General features: G+C 46.4%; 1 long non-coding RNA gene across 2 annotated transcripts in view; it reads left to right on the top strand.

Moving 5' to 3' along the window:
* Positions 1-5,704: 5,704 nt before the first annotated feature.
* Positions 5,705-10,000, top strand: part of LOC139747921 (uncharacterized) — a 40,423-nt gene continuing 36,127 nt past the window's right edge. Inside the window, exons 1-2 of one of the 2 annotated variants that reach the window (XR_011712467.1) lie at positions 5,705-5,775; positions 6,877-7,202. This is a non-coding gene — a long non-coding RNA (uncharacterized lncRNA). Of the gene's footprint in view, positions 5,776-6,260; positions 7,203-10,000 lie in introns of those variants that run through there. The other variant, XR_011712466.1, reaches the window with a different exon arrangement.

Here is a 10,000-nt window from a genome sequence, read left to right as displayed (position 1 = left end):
AAAAATAGTGTTAAAAGAACGTCAATTATTTTCTCTGAATTTACTAATCCTAAAAGAATTCTTCGCGAACCCAAACATTCCAGCTACACTCTCCATTCACCCTGCTACAAGAGGCTGGTGGAACATTCCTTTATGATCGCGCAGACATTCCTTCTTCTTTTTTTACCATCCTGTCTCCATCTATCTTCGCTGGTGGGTGGGGAGGAGGAGCCTTCTGCTGTACTATCCTGTCTCCATCTATAGTGGTGGGTGGGTGAGGGAGGAGCCTTCTGCTGTACTATCCTGTCTCCATCTATAGTGGTGGGTGAGGGAGGAGCCTTCTGCTGTACTATCCTGTCTCCATCTATAGTGGTGGGTGAGGGAGGAGCCTTCTGCTGTACTATCCTGTCTCCATCTATAGTGGTGGGTGAGGGAGGAGCCTTCTGCTGTACTATCCTGTTTCCATCTATAGTGGTGGGTGAGGGAGGAGCCTTCTGCTGTACTATCCTGTCTCCATCTATAGTGGTGGGTGGGGAGGGAGGAGCCTTCTGCTGTACTATCCTGTCTCCATCTATAGTGGTGGGTGGGGAGGGAGGAGCCTTCTGCTGTACTATCCTGTCTCCATCTATAGTGGTGGGTGAGGGAGGAGCCTTCTGCTGTACTATCCTGTCTCCATCTATAGTGGTGGGTGGGGAGGGAGGAGCCTTCTGCTGTACTATCCTGTCTCCATCTATAGTGGTGGGTGGGGAGGGAGGAGCCTTCTGCTGTACTATCCTGTCTCCATCTACCATCATAGACCATCAGGTCTTGTGTTATCTGTCCTTCCCATGTACTGTCCTCCAGCAGATAACCTGGTCATAGACCATCAGGTCTTGTGTTATCTGTCCTTCCCATGTACTGTCCACCAGCAGATAACCTGGTCATAGACCATCAGGTCTTGTGTTATCTGTCCTTCCCATGTACTGTCCACCAGCAGATAACCTGGTCATAGACCATCAGGTCTGGTGTTACCTGCACCTCCTCATGTACCACCATCAAGTCAATTGCTTTCAAAAGCTCTAGGGAAAAAACAAAGACTTACAGACAGAAAATTAGATATATACTAAAATTTCCATTCATGAAACACTCTTTTAGAAAAAGCAATGGACATGACATTAAAGACATCTACGTAGACTTGAAAACCCACTCACACAATCTACATTTCCGTCTAAACATGCACAGAGGTCACACACACACACACACACACACACACACACACACACACACACATACACACACACACACACACACACACAAGGGGATGAACTACAGAAGCTCCTTCGATAGACACCCTAATCTTAGAGGGTGAGGGAACAATAGACACGTGTCTGACAAGCCTCTTTCATCTGGTGTTGGAGTCGAGCAATGGCGTGTCCCAGGGTCCACTTGCTGGGGCCCATTAATCTTTCTTGATATATACAAATGGCTAGCCTAAAGGGTTGGCCTCCTGCCTTAGTACGTTTGTATGTTTGGTCGGTGAGGCCCTGGTCAGAGAGAGAGAGAGAGAGAGAGAGAGAGAGAGAGAGAGAGAGAGAGAGAGAGAGAGAGAGAGAGAGAGAGAGAGGGTGTGAGAGGGTGTCAAAGGGCCATTTCATCAGCTCTTACAATGGAATTGAAACAGATTACAAAGTTGGTTTGGTATATATGTATGTATAAACAGTGGCTAGAATCAAGCGGGATATATGCTAATGGATTTTGTATATGTGAGAGAGAAAGAAGGGGAGGGAGTTGGGAGTCAACATTATCCCTTAACCTATCGCCAAAGTCCCACATGGGGGATAGAAACCTGCTGGCGAATATTAGACTAGCCTTCAAAGGTTATGGAGAGGGATGTATTGAGCCAGCTGTTCATATCCTACATAGGACGAAGACGCCAACACGCCTCTCAAGTTTGCATCCCCACACGTACTGAAGTAGAGTTGATAGAGGAGGTCCAGAGGAGGAAGACAGAGATGGGTGCCAGAATTAAGAAAGCAGAGGCATCGGGAAATGTTTAAGACACACTGGGAGATGGAGAGTCTATCTCTCTGTCTGTCTGTCTGTCTGTCTGTCTCTCTCTCTCTCTCTCTCTGTGAGATAGATAGCTAGACAGACGTACAGATGGATTGAGGGAGAAGTCCTTCTAACATTGGCCTGCCATTCTTGCGTCTTCCTCATCTCAAAAAGCATCATCTCACCTTATCTTACTGTTATCTTCGTATCTTCAGTGGCTTTTAAGGAGATGAAGCTCCGTTGTGGTCGAGGTGGCGAGAGCTGAAGTTCGTTTCTGGTCGACGAACAGAGAGCTGAAGTTCGGTTCTGGTCGACGAACAGAGAGCTAAAGTTCGGTTCTGGTCGACGAACAGAGAGCTGAAGTTCGGTTCTGGTCGACGAACAGAGAGCTGAAGTTCGGTTCTGGTCGACGAAGAGAGAGCTGAAGTTCGGTTCTGGTCGACGAACAGAGAGCTGAAGTTCGGTTCTGGTCGACGAAGAGAGAGCTGAAGTTCGGTTCTGGTCGACGAACAGAGAGTTGAAGTTCGGTTCTGGTCGACGAACAGAGAGCTGAAGTTCGGTTCTGGTCGACGTACAGAGAGCCGAAGTTCGGTTCTGGTCGACGAACAGAGAGCTGAAGTTCGGTTCTGGTCGACGAACAGAGAGCTGAAGTTCGGTTCTGGTCGACGAACAGAGAGCTGAAGTTCGGTTCTGGTCGACGTATGGAAGTGTAGGTCAATCCACACCCATTCCTGTGATAGAGAGAAGGTCTCCACACCCACTACACCTCCTCACATCTCCTTAAGTACGAGTATACTGCATTTCAGGGGCAAGGGAGGGCCCTAAGGGCTAAAAAAGGGTCCCTGGAGAAGACGCCACAACAGTAGCACTATTATGACCCCCTAATAATGCGGTCTTCATCTCGGAGTCAGGGGGGGAAATAAACACATGGGAAATGGTAATATTCACCTCGTAAAGAATTCAACAGGTGGGGTTTTTTTCCGAGGTGGTTGGGTGTCCGATGCAGTGGTCCACTGCTTTTGTGACGCTTCTTGCCATCTCTCTACTTTGTTTGGACTGCCTGGTTCGTTCCAGTGTGGTTCTAGGCCAGCTCCTGCTTCGTTCCAGTGTGGTCCTCTGCCAGCTCGTGGTTCGTTCCAGTGTGGTTCTACGACAGCTCCTGGTTCGTTCCAGTGTGGTTCTACGACAGCTCCTGGTTCGTTCCAGTGTGGTTCTACGACAGCTCCTGGTTCGTTCCAGTGTGGTTCTACGCCAGCTCCTGGTTCGTTCCAGTGTGGTTCTACGACAGCTCCTGGTTCGTTCCAGTGTGGTTCTACGACAGCTCCTGGTTCGTTCCAGTGTGGTTCTACGACAGCTCCTGGTTCGTTCCAGTGTGGTTCTACGCCAGCTCCTGGTTCGTTCCAGTGTGGTTCTACGCCAGCTCCTGCTTCGTTCCAGTGTGGTTCTACGACAGCTCCTGGTTCGTTCCAGTGTGGTCCTCTGCCAGCTCCTGCTTCGTTCCAGTGTGGTTCTACGCCAGCTCCTGCTTCGTTCCAGTGTGGTCCTCTGCCAGCTCCTGCTTCGTTCCAGTGTGGTTCTACGCCAGCTCCTGCTTCGTTCCAGTGTGTGGTCCTCTGCCAGCTCCTGCTTCGTTCCAGTGTGGTCCTCTGTCAGCTCCTGGTTCGTTCCAGTGTGGTCCTCTGCCAGCTCCTGGTTCGTACCAGTGTGTGGTCCTCTGCCAGCTCCTGCTTCGTTCCAGTGTGGTTCTACGCCAGCTCCTGGTTCGTTCCAGTGTGGTCCTCTGCCAGCTCCTGGTTCGTTCCAGTGTGGTCCTCTGCCAGCTCCTGCTTCGTTCCAGAGTGGTCCTCCTGTAACTCATGGGTCGTTCTAATGTGAGCATACACCAACTCCTGGTTTATTCCAGTGTGGTTCTTCGGCAATTCCTGGTTCGTTCCAGTGAGGGTTCTTTGTTGATCTGCTTCTGCGAGGGTTCGATTCCTCGGTTCGTTCCAGTGAGGTCCACCTCTTGGTTCGTTCCAGCGGGATGCTAAATGCCTAATTACACGGAAAGAAACCTTTATCTGTCAAGAAAGTTATGGAGGCGAGCAATGACAGTCTCCAAAACTGGTTCTTTGTCGAATGGAAAGAAGCGTTCATTCTCGCAAATGACACCTGGTAACTCACGCCTCCAAAATGATACCTGGTAACTCACACCTCCAAAATGACACCTGGTAACTCACACCTCCAAAATGACATATGGTAACTCACACCTCCAAAATGACACCTGGTAACTCACACCTCCAAAAATAACACCAGGTAACTCACGCCTCCAAAAGACATAATTGGCGTCATCTGACTCTCTTTGCCTCCAAGAGAACCTCCAATTCTCGCGTCGGGGTTTTGGAGGCATCGCCCAACGGAAGGAGGAGGGAGACCGGGTGGGGATGGATGAATTACGCAACCTTAACCACCCTGGCTAACGAGTTCACCTTCAATTACCTCCAAACCCTCTTTGTCTCTCGGAAACAGTCGTGGGGCGTCTTGGGCAAAACCCAACACATTGTGGGTAACTGACGCATCCTCTGGTACGCCCTCCTCCAGTGTCAGAATTTATTACGGCTGGGTGTATATATATACATTGGTCCAGACGCCTCGCCTCTCTCTCTCTCAGCTCCATAGCGGACGCTGCTGTCCGTTAAAATGTCCAGGTGACTTACATCAAATACGAAACAAATTGGGCCCCTTCCCTCTGCATCTATCTATCTATCTATCTATCTATCTATATATATATATATATATATATATATATATATATATATATATATATATATATATATTCCTATGAGTCGACGGGGAAATGAAAGACGATACGTTCCCAAGTGCACTTTCGTGTAATAATCACATCGTGTTTCATTTCCCCGTGGATTCATAGGAATGTACTTGATCACGCGCTTAATCCTTTCCAATATATATATATATATATATATATATATATATATATATATATATATATATATATATATCGACTCTGGGTCGCTTGGAGAGTTGCTCAACTTGCTAATAACTCCTCGCGTTAATTACCTAGGAGGCGCAGCGGTCCGCTCATTTACCGCGACGCGTCTGGTGTCGCGTTCCACAGTAATCACTAACTGCCTTGTGAATCGCCCAATTACAAACAGCCTTTTCATCTCGGATAGCAATTTCCCCCCTGCCCCGCTACACACACACACACACACACACCCCAACTCCCACCACACACACCCCGACACCCCCACACCCTCTCCCACACACACACACCCCAACTCCCACCACACACACCCCGACACCCCCACACACTCTCCCACACCCCCACACACTCTCCCACACACCCCCACACACTCTCCCACACCACCACACACACCCCGACACCCCCACACACTCTCCCACACCCCCACACACTCTCCCACACACCCCCACACACTCTCCCACACCACCACACACACCCCGACACCCACACACACCCCCACACACTCTCCCACACCCCCACACACTCTCCCACACCCCCACACACACCCCCACACCCTCGTTCAGCTGTCGGTCTACGTTCGTGGCTACAAATGAGCCTGTGAGCCACTTGGTTTAGCCTCTGGCGGGGTGTTACAAACCAGCCACCTCCTCCTCCTCCTCCTCATCCTCTCGAGATTGCTACACACTGTTACAAAATGACTCTATTTGCGGGTAGTTGAGGCTGGGGACGGATGGGCGAGGCAGCAGCGGCAGCGGTGGTGGAGCGAGCGAGGCACGGAGGTAAGCGAGAGAGAGAAAGAGAGAGAGAGAGAGAGGAACAGAGCGACGACGGCGAGCGAGCGAGGCACGGAGGTAAGCGAGAGAGAGAGAGAGAGAGAGAGAGAGAGAGAGAGAGAGAGAGAGGGACAGAGCGACGGCGAGCGAGCGAGCGAGGCACGGAGGTAAGCGAGAGAGAGAGAGAGAGAGAGGGACAGAGCGACGGCGAGCGAGCGAGCGAGGCACGGAGGTAAGCGAGAGAGAGAGAGAGAGAGAGAGGGACAGAGCGACGGCGAGCGAGCGAGCGAGGCACGGAGGTAAGCGAGAGAGAGAGAGAGAGAGAGGGACAGAGCGACGGCGAGCGAGGCACGGAGGTAAGCGAGAGAGAGAGAGAGAGAGGGACAGAGCGACGGCGAGCGAGCGAGCGAGGCACGGAGGTAAGCGAGAGAGAGAGAGAGAGAGAGAGAGAGGGACAGAGCGACGGCGAGCGAGGCACGGAGGTAAGCGAGAGAGAGAGAGAGGGACAGAGCGACGGCGAGCGAGCGAGCGAGCCTCCCCGAGCCCCAGTCTTCGCCTCGGGTGACTGTACTGTGCAGGTTTTCAGCGCATTATTTAATGGTTTATGGTGATTTTACGCTTGTTATGCCCCGGAGAAGCTTAGGGCTGTAACTCCTCATTACCGGGGCATCGCTGCTGGATGATATATACACGGAGGGAGGGAAGGGTTTAAGACGATGGTTAAACCGACCGACTTCTTGTTTCGAATCGATTCCCCAACCACAAAGCCATTTTGTTGTCCTCGCCCGTCGTTCCACATCTTCGGCCCTCTCGCCTCCGATTTCCGAGGGCGATACGCGTCCGCGGACGCTGGCAGACTCTCTCTCTCTCTCTCTCTCGCCTCTCCGGGAGAATTGATTAAGATGTGAGTGTCTGAAGGGAGGCTGGGGTGGGCCATGGCGGGCCAACACCTGGTGAAGCGAGCCAACACGCAACCCACACATTCAACACCCAACCCACCTCCCGCCTCGGGGGGCCACAACACCTCGCGATTGCCATTTCTCGGTCAGTTCTTTATCCCATTTCTATCCACCCTGGCTGTCTGTGTGTGTCTGTGTCTCTCCACAGTGGCCATACGAAGCAGAACGACCCATCTATCGCATGGAGTCGCCAGGTGATGGGAAATGGGGCAGGAGAAAGAGAGAAAAAGGAGAAGAAAGAGAGAGAGACGAAGGAAGGAGAGGCTCTTGGAAATGGGGATGGAGAGAGAGCGCGGGTACTTGCACGGAGGCGTCCAAAGCCATGATTAGCAGAGGGACCAAACGCTGATGCCCCCAGCCTAGCGGCACGCCATTAACCCTCACACCACCACCGCTGCTGCTCCACCACCGCCACACCGCTCACTCACTCACTCGACCACCGCTCGACCTCCACCACACCTTCCGCCACCACAGGTAAGACAAGGAAACATACCACATTCCTTCCCTTTCTCTCCTCTCTCTGTTTCTCTATACTCTAGTCTTATCTCCCAGTCGTTGGGTGGTGCTACCGGGCTACGCCAGTTTGAGGTTAGGAAGCGAGTGGACCACTACACTCACCTTTGGCTAGAACGAGGCAAAGGTGCCGTTGTGGAGAGAAACGCCTCACTTCGGAAGGAGGTGCGACATCCTCCCTGCTCCTGAACGTAGCGCAGTCTTGGAACCAGAGGGACCCAGACACCCTGGAAAAGAAAAAGGGGTTTACTGGAGTGTTAGAACCCTTTCTAAAAGGGGTCGTACGGGTGATAACAGATGATGGAAGAGGTGTGTGGAAAGGTTAAGTTCCTACTCGTAAAGACGTGTAAGAAAGAGTGTGTGAGGACGTGGAGGGAAGGGTGCGTTGAAAGCCGTAGAGGGAAGGGTGCGTTGAAAGCCGTAGAGGGAAGGGTGCGTTGAAAGCCGTAGAGGAAAAGGTGTGTTCAGAGCTGCGAGGACGTGTGTAGTAGAGTGCGCTGTGAGTGTAGGAAAGAGTGCGTTGTGAGTGTAAGAAATAGTGCGTTGTGAGTGTAGGAAAGAGTGCGTTGTGAGTGTAGGAAAGAGTGCGTTGTGAGTGTAGAAAAGGGTGTGTTCAGAGCTGTGAGGACGTGTGTAGTAAAGTGCGTTGTGAGTGTAGGAAAGGGTGTGTTCAGGACTCAGTGAGGGCATGAGTCAATGTGATTATTCTCAACTTTGTAAGATTTTATTCTTAATCGAAACTGAACACACATATGATGACAGTTAATTAATAGCTGGGCTTCATTCGATCAGCGAGAGATGAACCATGAAAACTATGGAGTGCGGCAAGCTTATCCCAGGCTAAGAATAATTAACATTAAACATGATGGAAAAAAGCTAATTCTATAATCACGGCGAAAAAAAATATATGAAAAAGTGATACACGCACAATTCTCAATGGACATGAACTAGCAATATTCATTCTATATCTACAAAATATTGTTTTGAGAGAATATAGCCAATTATAAATGTTATATATATATATATATATATATATATATATATATATATATATATATATACATATATATATATATATATATATATATATATGATGTGATTATCACACGAAAGTGCACTTGGGAACTTTTCGTGTTTCATTTTCCCCGAGGACTCATAGGAATATATATATATATATATATATATATATATATATATATATATATATATATATATATATATATATGGCATAATTCCATATTTTTTTTTATTTCAGTTTGAACTATGTACATCAATTCAAAACATTAGAAGTTTACTTTAAAATACAGATTCCAACATGGGCCACATAACATAGCATTTGGTCTACCAATCATTTCTAACACCTCAAGAATGTGTTCAAATATTTTTTTTTTGTGCTAATTGTGATTTCTAACTAATGATGTACATGTCTTTTAACAACCCCGGTATACGACCGATACGAAACGAGGCCATTTCGATAAGGGAGTGTGTACATCAATATTTATCACATTACGAAAAAATACCTTTTCAATCATTCCAATCCATAAAGTTAAACCTACATGACCAATTTCAACGTATACATATTCTATTAACATTCACAGAATATTTATATTTTCACTTGAGGTCATCAGTAAATCCTTATTTAATATGTTCTAATATTCATTTACTTGCAAAGACCATATATAGTTACAAATTTCGAAGATGGGGTAAGTTTCAATGGACAAAAGTCAGCCCCAATTAACATTGTTAACCTCTGTGTATATTATTATGATTTTTAATGATATGCAAAATATGAAGATAAGGAAATGTCAACGAAATTCCTGTATAATAATGATAATGATAACAATAATAATAATAATAATAATAATAATAATAATAATAATAATAATAATAATAGTAGTAGTAGTAATAATAATAATAATAATAATAATAATAATAATAATAATAATAATAATAATAATAATAATAAAAATAACAATAATGTATTCATATATAACTTTAATAAGAATGATGAAAAGGAATGATTTACTGAATTAACTGCAGCCAAAGGCTGAAAATCTAAAGAAAATACATAATGAATATATATATATATATATATATATATATATATATATATATATATATATATATATATATATATATATGTGTGTGTGTGTGTGGATGTGTGTGTGTGTGTGTGTGTGTGTGTGTGTGTGTGAGTGTGTGTATGTATATGTATGCATACGATGAAATGTATATGTATGTATATGTGCATTTATGGGGCGTTTATGTATGTACATGTGTATGAGGGTGGGGTTGGGCCATTCCCCCGTCTGTTTCCCTGCGCTACCTCGCTGACGCGGGAGACGGCGATTAAGTATAATAAATGAAATATATATATATATATATATATATATATATATATATATATATATATATATATATATATATATATATATATACCAGCTTGCGCCATATGTACATAGGCTAAGCATTTTGTGATGGTGTGAAGGAATATATTTACATTTGAATTAGGTGTTTACATATTTTTCAATTGTTGTTTACAAACTGGTGCCGAGAGAGAGACGAAATGACCCATATCAGTCGTTAATTAAGCCTCAAGTGTAAATAATTAACCAGCCAATGATTAGTCTTCATTTCGAATAATCACCCAATTAAAAACCAAAATGATTATATAATTTCCAAAATTATTTCAGAGACTAGATTACGTATACTAGATTACAAGATTACTATAAACGTATAATTAGATGGAAATTCGTCTT

This window comes from Panulirus ornatus, chromosome 71 (assembly GCF_036320965.1).
Source record: "Panulirus ornatus isolate Po-2019 chromosome 71, ASM3632096v1, whole genome shotgun sequence".
Taxonomy (NCBI): domain Eukaryota; kingdom Metazoa; phylum Arthropoda; class Malacostraca; order Decapoda; family Palinuridae; genus Panulirus; species Panulirus ornatus.
Note: the sequence above shows the minus strand (reverse complement) of the source record. Positions and strands in the feature narration are given on the sequence as shown.